Raw genomic sequence first — 13,302 nt, forward strand, 5'->3', positions numbered from 1 at the left:
TTCGGTGGATGTGCAGACCAGTCAAAATCCTCCTTGAGACCCATTTTCTTCAGATCTTCTTCACCATATAGATGTGACGGAATTGCCCAGGTGCGACCGAAGACTTCATGGAGGTAGTAATGGTTTTTCTTCACTGCATTATGTGTAGCAGTCATGTTGTGAATAATAGAACCAAACTGACGCTTAACCCATTTATGGTTTTGATCCACCTTCTGGTGAAGACTAAGAAGAAGCTCATGGTCAGTCATCACTCTTGGAGCAGTGGCTTGAGGATTTGGCTTGGATGCATTTGCAGCAGAGTCATGAGTGGCAGAGTCATCATTGGTGGAATAAGATGCAGCTTTGCGAAACTGACCATCCAATGGACGAATGCCTTCATCAATAACAGCTGGTGCCTTGCCCTTTTCATCAGCTGAGGAATATGTCCGCTTGAGGACTTCAATTGGGGGCAAGTTGCTGAGGTGATTCTGAAAGTTAGCCTTGTTGTTAAGTGAAGACCTTGTTCAGAGGAATCTCATAATCCAAGGAGCATAAGGCTTCAACTCAAACGGAGAGAGTGCAACATTTGCCAGAGTTCTCATGAAGAAATCATGATTGTTGACAGGAATGCCATGCATGATATTGAATAGCAGATTCTTCATGATGCCAACAATTTCCTCATCAGATGAGTCGTGGCCTTTGATAGGACTCAATGTCTTCGTTAGAATGTGATAGATTGTTCTTGGCACATATAGCAATTTCTTCACGAGGAATTTTGTCCTTGGGGCTTGACCAGGCTTTAGAGGCTTCATAAGCACTTGCATGTAATGAGCAGTGAGTTCAGGCTCCTGGTACAGGCAGAGAGATCCTTCAAGGGGTGGACTGATGGGCAGGGCATGAATTAATTCAGAGGCCGGTGCCTTATAATGAGTGTTTTCGGTCATCCAGTCCAATACCCACGTGTTGATATCATCAGCATCACCTGTGACGTGCAGAGTTGCGAAGAACTGAAGAATAAGCTCTTCATTCCAATCAACAATGTCAGAGAAAAAGTTGACCAGTCCTGCATCATGAAGCACACTAAGGATCGGGGTAAAGCAAGGCAGTGATTCCATGTCCACATGAGGAATATGCTCATGGTCGAAGACTTTGTCCTTGTTGAAGAGCAGTGAGAAATAAAAATTGGCCTGGCTGGCAGTCCAGAAACGCTTCCTTCTAAGACGAGCAGAGTCATAAGGATTATAGTCAGTGAGGAAGACATGCTCGCCGAAGAAGTCATCAGCCTTGAATTTTTGTTTCTTCGAGAAGGGATCCTTTGGCTTTGGCTGAGGAGTATCAGTTAATTGCATCACCACCTCAGGAATCGCAATCTCAGGTTCCACAGGGTGAGGAATTTCAGGTTCTTCTTCAGTGACAGCCTGGGTTTTTAATTCTTCATTAACATTTTCTTCAGCACTAGTGGCTGGAATCTCTTCAGTGACAGACGGGGTTGCACGAGGTTCTTCAGATCCCATTTGTACTTCAGTATTGACAGCGGACTGAGGAATTTGTTGCAGATGTGTGAACAGAGGTGAGTTGGGGTGCTGACTTTCCCAAAAGTCATCATTCAGCATAGGAGTTGTACACCCAATGTCCACATCTTCTTCTTCACTCTTTTCCTCAACGCCAGCCTCTTCAGCAGTGAACTGAGGCATGGCCGATGAGACTATTGGGGTTGAAGGGATTGCATCCGCTTCAATTTCTTCATCCAACTGCTCTGACGAAGCAGCAGAAGGAATCTCTTCATCTGGTTCACTTGAAATCACATATTCTTCATCAAAAGGAACAAGGTCCTTTGATGGCATGGATGAGACCGGAATAGCATCAATTGGATTCGCAAAAGAGCTGGTCAATGGCTTCATCTTTTTCGGAGCTGAAGAATCTGATGAAGTTGATGCTTTCCTTTTCTTCACAGCTGCACACTTTGCAGCCTTGGTCTTCTTCACATCTGATGCAGAGGAAGAATTGGAGTTGAGGTAGGTGCAGGAGGAGCAGAGGAATTTGGTTCATTTACTTCAGGCTCAGTGGCAGAAGCTTCAGCTGGCCTAACAGTTTCTTCATGCGCAACACTAGTGGTTGCCCTGGCAATTTCTTCAGCGGCTGGAATGAAGTCATCAGCCCTGGTACTCTGAGTTTCTTCAGCAGCCTGATTGTCATTAGCGGTGTTGGCATTTTCTTTAGTCGGCTGAGCAGATGCCTCAGCCTGAGGATTTTTTTGTTGCGTTGGGGCTGCAAGATTGGAAGTGAACTTCTTAGTCAAATTTACAAATCTGACTTTTTCTCCAAGCTAGTCAGCGCGGTATACATCAAATTCATCACTGAGTTTCCTGATCTTAGATTGAATTGTGACAAGTTCTTCAGTTGTGTGACGCCCTCGATTCAATCATACACTAATCATGCACGCAAATGTGTACGGTCAAGATCAAGGACTCACGGGAAGATATCACAACACAACTCTAGACACAATTGAAAATAATACAAGCTTTATATTACAAGCCAGGTGCCTCGAGGGCTTGAATACATCAGCTCGAATACAAACGAGTCAGTGGAAGCAACAATATCTGAGTATAGACATGAGTTAAACAAGTATGCCTTAAGAAGGCTAGAACAAAAGCAACACCGATCGAAATGGCAAGGCCTCCTGCCTGGGAGCCTCCTAACTACTCCTGGTCGTCGGCGTCCGTCACGTGGTAGTAGGCACCCTCGGGGTAGTAGTAGTCGTCAAAGGTGGCATCTGGCTCCTGGACTCCACCATGTGGTTGCAACAACCAAAAAGAAGAAAGAAGGGGGAAAAGGGGTAGCAAAGCAACCGTGAGTACTCATCCAAAGTACTCGCAAGCAAGGATCTACACTACATATGCAACATTATCAAAGGAAGGCTGTATATGTGGACTGGGCTACAGAAATGCCAGAATAGAGAGAAGGCCTAGTCCTATCGAAGACTAGCATCTTCTGGAAACCACCATCTTGCAGCAAACAGGAGGGAGTAGAGTAGCATAAAGTAAAGTAGTAGTAGTGTTATCAACCTCGGCCAGAGATCCTTTCTCGACTCCCTGCAAGAAAGCAATCTCAGAGCCATACTATCCAATTGTCATCACAATCCAATTGTCATCACAAGTATCCAGTTCTAGTTGTATCGATCGGGATACAACTCCGAGTGTCCGTTACCATAGGACAGGCTATCGATAGATGTTTTCTTCCCTGCAGGGGTGCACCAACTTACCCACCACGCTTGATTAACTCCGGCCGGACACACTTTCCTGGGTCATGCCCGACCTCGGCCAAACAATACGCCGCAACCCGACCTAGACTTAATAGAGAGGTTAGCACGCCGGACTAAACCTATGCCCCCAGGGGTCATGGGCCATATCCCCGAAAACTCCTGCATGTTGCGTATGCGGCCGGTGAGCAGACCTAGCTACCTCCTTAAAAGGGTAGGTGCTTACCAGTCCAACCCGGCGGGCGCCGCTCAGTCGCTGACGTCTATTAAGCTTCGGCTGATGTATACGACGCAGAACGCCCATACTATGCCCACGTGATGGTTAGTGCTATTAGGCCAGAGGCCCCTCGGATCAAATATCCAAATCATAGTGGATTAGGAACGCGCGGTAACAAGCAGAGACTCACGAAAGATGTGACCCCGTTGCCCCATCTCGAGGACTCGCGGCAAGGGCTACGAATGCCCGGCCATGCCTCGTAATTATCTCACGGGAACCTTCCAGGTTAACCCGACTCCACATCACTCGCAATTATGCTCGTGCGGGTACCCCTCAGGGTCGACCCGTCTTTAGTAACATGGTTCAGTGTAAAGTCATAGTAATCATAGTAACTGTGTGTCTAAACATCAAGGGGAAAACCCGAGGAATCACCCCCGATGAATTCCACTCGTTGTAATCATCAAGGTGAACGTAAGAGGAATCACCCCCGAGGTTCACACTTGAGGGGTTGCACGACAAAGTCGTATCAGAAGTGGTTAAGGCGGAATCACCCTCGATAACCACGACCGAATAGCTACACTACAGGGTTAACATCAGAAGTGCTGTAGAGGTCTCACCCTCGGCACTCGATAGTAACCTAGCAGTGTCGAGCAACTAAGGGGAAAGTGATGTGCGGTGCCGGGGCCTGGTCTTCGATCCCGTTAATCGGGTCTTCGATGATGAAGTAGGGGCAACAAGGACAAGGTGGGGGTCACTGATGGATCACTAACCAACCTATACTAAGCAGTTTATGATAAGCAGGTAAGGTAGAACAACAGATACAAAAGCAGGCTACGCATCAGAATAGGAGCAATCAATAACAGTAGCAAAATCTAATGCAAGCATGAGAGAATGGAATGGGCGATATTGGGATGATCAAAGGGGGGGCTTGCCTGGTTGCTCTGGCAAGGAGGGGTCGTCGTCGATGTAGTCGATCACAGGGGCAGCATCGGTCTTAGGGTCTATCGGAGAGAAGAGGGAGGAGAAATAGTAAATATAAAGCAAACATAGCATAACAGGACAACAGGCAGAGCTAGACGTGTTCTAACGCGGTGCTACACGATACCGGCGAGGCGGGAAGTCAACCGGGAATGTTTTCCCGGTTTCGGACCTGTGTTAGACAGATGACCGGAGGGGGAAAGTTCCATGTTCAGCATGCTAGGGGCATGTGACAGATGAACGGACCGCGTATTTGGATTCGTCACGTTTTTCTAAGCCACTTTCATGTATAAAGCTTTTTGATCCGAGCTACAATTTATTTTCTATGAATTTTTGAAGATTAAAACATTTTCTGGAATTATTTAAATTAACATAAAAGGTTATTGCACCAGCATGACGTCAGCAAAGCATCAGCAGGTCAACCGCAGCTGTTCAGGTCAAACCTGGCAGCTGGGCCCCACTTGTCATAGAGAGGGGGTTCAGAGCATCGGGAATAGATCATCTCTCTAACTATGGCTCGTGACAACACACAAAGCCAATCTATAGGAATAACTTTGGAAGCAGGGATGTACAGGAGAGTCAAGGTTCGATCCTGGGACCTGTGGGTTATGGGCCCACCATGTGGGTTAAAAGTAGGAAGGGCGCTAACATCTTGCATGGTCATGATAGCGAGGTATGTCAAAGAATAGCATGCCTGTTATGTTGGCAACAACGTTGGTACCAAGGGCGAGGGACAAAGAGAACCATTTTCCTGCTCGTTGAACGAGGCAGACCAATAGGCAAAGTTCTCGTCCATCGATGGTTACCGGAATGTCAACAGCAATAATAACAAGGTCTTACTGACAAATTGTACACCGAGGTGTTTTCATAAGCAGGGAACTATTACTGCTTAGATCTCATAAACCACAAGGAAGGTTAAACAAAACAATGGAAAGAAAAGGTGATCATTAGAGCAATCGACACATTGGAAAGGAAAAAAATGTGTTTACACACAGGAATTAGGAGTATATCCTTCCCAAGGGGAAGCGTAGCAGGATATACATGATATTACAGCAAGTTCAAAAGCATTTAGATAAAGGGGGCGAGGGGATAATCATGATATTACCCTTACAACAGTGTTTGGATAATAGATCAAGAAACATTTGACAATGTGCTTACAATGTTCTTGTTGATATTCGGAATACCTCAGTCATGCTTTGAGGTAGCATTAACATGGTGTTACAAGTAGGGGTTGGAGTTGAAGATCATAAGAAATACTCCATGAACAATTGCAGTAATAGCAAGGAGTCCAAAGGTATAACCAAGACATGATGAAACATGTGTTGGAAAGAAGACAAGGGGGTTGTCAATGATAACTCAAATCATTGAAGGTCAAGGATGGTATTTCTCACCATGAAATTTAATTGTCGTCTCAACGGAAGTCAAAATGTTGATGTTGATCACGACACATTTGTCAAGAGGTTCTATGAAGATGTCATCGAGGACCGACAACATCAAGCAACAGGAAGGATGAAGCGAAAGGCTATTGGAACCACGGATACGACACAAGTTCAAAATCAAGCTTGCTATTCAAGGCGAAAAGGTATGACGAGGAAGATCGACATAAGCTTAGCTCATCGTCGAAAATTGTGCTCTGGGAAGAAAGGACCAAGCAGGACAGTTAAAATTTAGGACGATAGTGGTATAGCTGATTATGCTAGGAATGACTTGAAGGATTAATAAACTCATAAGCAACGAAGATTATATAGAGTTGTTGAATCGGAGTGCGGAATTTATTCACTTATCAGTGTTCTCGGTTGACGACAACCTAGAACCCAGTAAAATTGGACTCGGTGAGAAATAATAGTTGATGAAGAACCGATAAGAAGTTATGCAGTTCCATGATATTCTTGAGATACCAGAGTGTAATACTCGATGATAGATCAACGTAAAGGTTGGACAGGTGCAATTAATCTGCAGAAGACAAGTACTTCAACTTGTCCGAGGAATGGGATCAAAGAAGAACAATATGGTCGAAACCACGTTCGCAAAAGACCAAATCTCGGATATAAGAACTTATACCAAGGGGACATTTAATTTTAAGAGAAGCTTCCATGAAGATCTACATCGTTTCTATGAGCATGAACACAAAGTTCAAGGTCGACTCCCACTTCTTCAATGCATAACCTCTCATTTACTTCTCGCTTTTGACAAAGTTGTAGTGTAGAACATTTTATCCGACGTAACACCAGTAGAGTATGACCCATAGAAATTTTCGGGTTCACACTAATTAGGGAAAGCATTAGTTCAACCTGCCGGGGCATCTTAGGAACATTTGCAAAACTTTAGAGGTAATTAACTCAAGTTCGGAAGCAGAGCATGGTTGACAAAGTAGAGAATACAATTTACCAAAGGCAATATGTATCACGGGAAGAGCGCACAAAATTTTGAATGTGAAGGAAACTGCCGGATAATAATCCAACAAAGGATTCAACGGTCCTCAATGGATCTGATTTGAGTATCAGTACTCAATCAGAAGAAGGAAAGAATGCAAAGGCATTGGATTATAGAAACATCTGAATAATTCGATGCTTAATGCAAAGAAATTATGATTTCCAAATTAGAAGATCAGAAGCAGACACTCTGGTCAAAAGATAAGTAAGTTGAATAGATATAGATCGACAATCAACTAAGGTTTGGTTTGCCGAGAACCAACTCATGTCTGGAGTGACGTCTGAGCCGAAAAGATCATTTAAAAGGATCAACTGATGATTGCGTGCATTCGCTCACATGTTGAATCAATAGGAACAAAATGACGGTGTCAAATGATACTAATGAATATTGCTAGACATATGAGAAGCATCCATAATGTAAGCAGACAAGTAATTGTCGAGCAATAGTTTGAAGAGGATTCTCAGAAGATCAAATAGTATATCAGAGAATCTTATGAAGCATACGAACAACTGAGGATGAACAGATACTCGATAAGTGCGAGGAATTATCCATAGGGGTATTCATGTGGTAAAGAACTGCAAGGCAGTAAGCTCAAGGGATTCTCGGGGCAACAGAGAGTATTTTAGGGCATCTTGAAAATAACAAGAGCAACAAGGAATGATTGTATGAATGACAAGTGTATGTAGTTAGTCATAGGGGCTTATCGGTGGTAGGGAATTTCAAAAGCGATGGCACAAGTCTCGAGAGAACATCGGAGAGTAACTTCGAAGTCTTCTGGTGAAGCACGCGATCATCTGGAATGAAGGGGCTCTCCGGGTGGAAGTGGTTACGAGATCCTAGAGTCAGAGTGAGCAAAATCATTTAACCCGAATAAGGGAGAGATCAGAATCCCAAAGTAAAGATGAGGAATAAAAGATCCTAACACCACCCAGTGGCTACGTGGGCCTGTAAGACACACATCCATGTTAGTAAAAGTTTTTCAGTGACTAGACTCAACTTCGGCCAAGGAGTTGGAAAGGGGGCTACCTAGAGGCAGTTGGTTCTGATACCAACTTGTGACACCCTCGATTCAATCGTACACTAATCATGCACGCAAATGTGTATGGTCAAGATCAAGGACTCACGAGAAGATATCACAACACAACTCTAGACACAATTTAAAATAATACAAGCTTTATATTACAAGCCAGGGGCCTCGAGGGCTCGAATACATCAGCTCGAATACAAATGAGTCAGCAGAAGCAATAATATCTGAGTACAGACATGAGTTAAACAAGTATGCCTTAAGAAGGCCAGCACAAAAGCAACATCGATTGAAAAGGCAAGGCCTCCTGCCTGGGAGCCTCCTAATCCTGGTTGTCGGCGTCCGTCATGTGGTAGTAGGCACCCTCGGGGTAGTAGTAGTCGTCAAAGGTGGCATCTGGCTCCTGGACTCCACCATCTAGTCGCAAAAACCAGAGAGAAGAAAGAAGGGGGAAAAGGGGTAGCAAAGCAACCGTGAGTACTCATCCAAAGTACTCGCAAGCAAGGATCTACACTACATATGCAACATTATCAGAGGAAGGTTGTATATGTGGACTGGGCTGCAGAAATGCCAGAATAGAGAGAAGGCCTAGTCCTATCGAAGACTAGCATCTTCTGGAAACCACCTTCTTGCAGCACACAGGAGGGAGTAGAGTAGCATAAAGTAAAGTAGTAGTAGTGTTATCAACCTCGGCCAGAGATCCTTTCTCGACTCCCTGTGAGAAAGCAATCTTAGAGCCATACTATCCAATTGTCATCACAAGTATCCAGTTCTAGTTGTATCGATCGGGATACAACTCCGAGTGTCCGTTATCATAGGATAGGCTATCGATAGATGTTTTCTTCCCAGCAAGGGTGCACCAACTTACCCACCACGCTTGATTAACTCCGGCCGAACACACATTCCTGGGTCATGCCCGGCCTCGGCCAAACAATACGCCGCAACCCGACCTAGACTTAATAGAGATATCAGCACGCCAGACTAAACCTATGCCCCCAGGGGTCATGGGCCATCTCCCCAAAAACTCCTGCATGTTGCGTACGCGGCCGGTGAGCAGACCTAGCTACCTCCTTAAAAAAGGTAGGTGCTTACCAGTCCAACCCGGCGCACGCCGCTCAGTCGCTGACATCTATTAAGCTTTGGCTGATGTATATGATGCAGAACGCCCATACTATGCCCACGTGATGGTTGGTGCTATCAGGCCAGAGGCCCCTCGGATCAAATATCCAAATCGTAGTGGATTAGGAACGCGCGGTAACAAGCAGAGACTCACGAAAGATGTGACCCCGTTGCCCCGCCTCGAGGACTTGCCGCAAGGGCTAAGAATGCCCGGCCACGCCTCGTAATTATCTCACGAGCACCTTCCAGGTTAACCCGACTCCACATCACTCGCAATTATGCTCGCGCGGGTACCCCTCAGGGTCGACCCGTGTTTAGTAACATGGTTCAGTGTAAAGTCATAGTAATCATAGTAACTGTGTGTCTAAACATCAAGGGGGAAACCCGAGGAATCACCCCTGATGAATTCCACTCGATGTAATCATCAAGGTGAACGTAAGAGGAATCACCCCCGAGGTTCACACTTGAGGGGTTGCACGACAGAGTCATATCGGAAGTGGTTAAGACGGAATCACCCTCAATAACCACGACCAAATAGCTATACTACAGGGTTAACATCAGAAGTGCTGTAGAGGTCTCACCATCGGCACTCGATAGTAACCTAGCAGTGTCGAGCAACTAAGGGGAAAGTGATGTTCGGTGCCGGGGCCTGGTCTTCGATCCTGTTAATCGGGTCTTCGATGATGAAGCAAGGGCAACAAGGACAAGGTGGGGGTCACTGATGGATCACTAACCAACCTATACTAAGCAGTTTAGGATAAGCAGGTAAGGTACAACAACAAAAGCAGGCTATGCATCAGAATAGGAGCAATCAATAACAGTAGCAAAATCTAATGCAAGCATGAGAGAATGGAATGGGCGATATCGGGATGATCAAAGGGGGGGCTTGCCTGGTTGCTCTAGCAAGGAGGGGTCATCGTCGACGTAGTCGATCACAGGGGCAGCATCGATCTCGGGGTCTACCGGAGAGAAGAGGGGGGAGAAATAGTAAATATAAAGCAAACATAGCATAACAGGACAACAGGCAGAGCTAGACGTGTTCTAACGCGGTGCTACACAATACCGGCGAGGGGGAAAGTTAGTCGGGAATGTTCTCCCAGTTTCGGACCTGTGTTAGACTGATGACTGGAGGGGGAACGTTCCATGTTCAGCATGCTAGGGGCATGTGATAGATGAACGGACTGTGTATTCGGATTCGTCACGTTTTTTTGAGCAACTTTCATGTATAAAGCTTTTTGATCCGAGCTACGGCTTATTTTCTATGAATTTTCAAAGATTAAAACATTTTTCGGAATTATTTAAATTAACATAAAATGTTATTGCACCAGCATGACATCAGCAAAGCGTCAGCAGGACAACCGCAGCTGTTCAGGTGAAACCTGGGAGCTGGGACCCACTTGTCATGGAGAGTGGGTTAACTAACTAACTAACAGGGTTAATAAACTAGGTGGGGCCCCATGTCAGTGGCTAATTAACCGATTAGATTAGGTTTTTAACTAAAACCAAGTTAATTAACTTAACTAAACGGGACGGCCCACTAGTCAGTGGCTGCAGCGCCAAGTCAGCATAGTTGACCGGGGTCAAGGGGTCAGCTGGGGCCCCTGGGACCCACCGGGCAGTGGCCCTGGGGGTGGCCCCCGGCCGGCCACGTCGGCATGGCCGGCGTTCAGCCGTCGGCGACACAGAGAGGCAGCGGAGGCGCTCGGGAGGCTGGATTTCGCCTACAGAGGGCCAAAACGGACGTGGCCGATGCCGTTCGAACGAGAGCGGCGAGCCGCAGCTAACCGCGGTGGTGGCCGACCACGGGGCGTCCGGAAACGGCGTCGGCGTGGATCACGGGCGGCGGTGGCCTTCGGTCGCTCGACGGAGATGGTGCTTCGGGACACGGCTTGCCACGCGGAGCGGCTCCACGGGCAGCTGGTGCTCGCACGCATCCATTGCCGTAGTCCATAGTAGCCGGGAGGCGATGAGCTCATCGGAGACGAGCTCACGGCGGCGGCCGGAGCACTGGCCCGGTGAGGACGGCGCCAGGGGGAGCGGGAGGAGTCGCGGGCGCGTGCGGTGGGTGCAGGCGGAGGTGGTGAGCACGACGGGGTGGTCGGCTGCGAGCTCCACGAGCCGTGGCCACGATGGCGAGCAGCACCGCGGTGACGAACTCGGGCACGACGGGGAGGAGCAGCTACAGGGGGGCAGAAGAGATGCGCGGCGAGAGGGGAAAGGAGTCGGAGCTCACCGGGAAGGCACAAGGAGGCCCAGCGACAACTTAGTAGCAGCAGGGGGGTGGCCGGAGTGGACGGCGACGGCGACCACCGAAGCGGAGGAAGGTGGCGATCCAGCGAGGCAGAGGGGCTTCGAGGCCCGTGGCGTGGTTGCGGTCATCGTGATAAGCAGGTAAGGTACAACAACAAAAGCAGGCTATGCATCAGAATAGGAGCAATCAATAACAGTAGAAAAATCTAATGCAAGCATGAGAGAATGGAATGGGCGATATCGGGATGATCAAAGGGGGGGCTTGCCTGGTTGCTCTAGCAAGGAGGGGTCATCGTCGACGTAGTCGATCACAGGGGCAGCATCGATCTCGGGGTCTACCGGAGAGAAGAGGGGGGAGAAATAGTAAATATAAAGCAAACATAGCATAACAGGACAACAGGCAGAGCTAGACGTGTTCTAACGCGGTGCTACACAATACCGGCGAGGGGGAAAGTTAGTCGGGAATGTTCTCCCAGTTTCGGACCTATGTTAGACTGATGACTGGAGGGGGAACGTTCCATGTTCAGCATGCTAGGGGCATGTGATAGATGAACGGACTGTGTATTCGGATTCGTCACGTTTTTTTGAGCAACTTTCATGTATAAAGCTTTTTGATCCGAGCTACGGCTTATTTTCTATGAATTTTCAAAGATTAAAACATTTTTCGGAATTATTTAAATTAACATAAAATGTTATTGCACCAGCATGACATCAGCAAAGCGTCAGCAGGACAACCGCAGCTGTTCAGGTGAAACCTGGGAGCTGGGACCCACTTGTCATGGAGAGTGGGTTAACTAACTAACTAACAGGGTTAATAAACTAGGTGGGGCCCCATGTCAGTGGCTAATTAACCGATTAGATTAGGTTTTTAACTAAAACCGAGTTAATTAACTTAACTAAACGGGACGGCCCACTAGTCAGTGGCTGCAGCGCCAAGTCAGCATAGTTGACCGGGGTCAAGGGGTCAGCTGGGGCCCCTGGGACCCACCGGGCAGTGGCCCTGGGGGTGGCCCCCGTCCGGCCACGTCGGCACGACCGGCGTTCAGCCGTCGGCGACACAGAGAGGCAGCGGAGGCACTCGGGAGGCTGGATTTCGCCTACAGAGGGCCAAAACGGACGTGGCCGATGCCGTTCGAACGAGAGCGGCGAGCCGCAGCTAACCGCGGTGGTGGCCGACCACGGGGCGTCCGGAAACGGCGTCGGCGTGGATCACGGGCGGCGGTAGCCTTCTGTCGCTCGACGGAGATGGTGCTTCGGGACACGGCTTGCCACGCGGAGCGGCTCCACGGGCAGTTGGTGCTCGCACGCATCCATTGCCGTAGTCCATAGTAGGCGGGAGGCAATGAGCTCACGGCGGCGGCCGGAGCACTGGCCCGGCTAGGACGGCGCCAGGGGGAGCGGGAGGAGTCGCGGGCGCGTGCAGTGGGTGCAGGCGGAGGTGGTGAGCACGACGGGGTGGTCGGCTGCGAGCTCCACGAGCCGTGGCCACGATGGCGAGCAGCACCGTGGCGACGAACTCGGGCACGACGGGGAGGAGCAGCTACAGGGGGGGGCAGAAGAGATGCGCGGCGAGAGGGGAAAGGAGTCGGAGCTCACCGGGAAGGCACAAGGAGGCCCATCGACAACTTAGTAGCAGCAGGGGGGTGACCGGAGTGGACGGCGACGGCAACCACCGAAGCGGAGGAAGGTGGCGATCCAGCGAGGCAGAGGGGCTCCGAGGCCCGTGGCGTGGTTGCGGTCATCGTGGTCGAGGACGAGCGGGGCTCCTGGATGCAGGCGGACGAAGGACGGTCGTCGGTGGACATGCGCACGACGAGGCCGCAGTGACGGCTATGCCTGGGCCGGCGTGGCGCGGCAGATCTGGGGGAAGGGGAGAGAGAAGAAGCCAGTAGGGGGAGTGGGTGGATGAGAGCAGGGGGGTCGATGCGTCGAGGCGCTGGCGGCCTTATCCTCCTCCTAGCGTCGCTGACGAGGCAGTCGGGCGGGAACGGCGCATGTAGCGGCCCGGGTCAGAGGAACAGGGATGGGGGGGGGGGAGAGTGA

The sequence above is a fragment of the Triticum aestivum genome, chromosome 7B (genome assembly GCF_018294505.1).
Source record: "Triticum aestivum cultivar Chinese Spring chromosome 7B, IWGSC CS RefSeq v2.1, whole genome shotgun sequence".
Taxonomy (NCBI): domain Eukaryota; kingdom Viridiplantae; phylum Streptophyta; class Magnoliopsida; order Poales; family Poaceae; genus Triticum; species Triticum aestivum.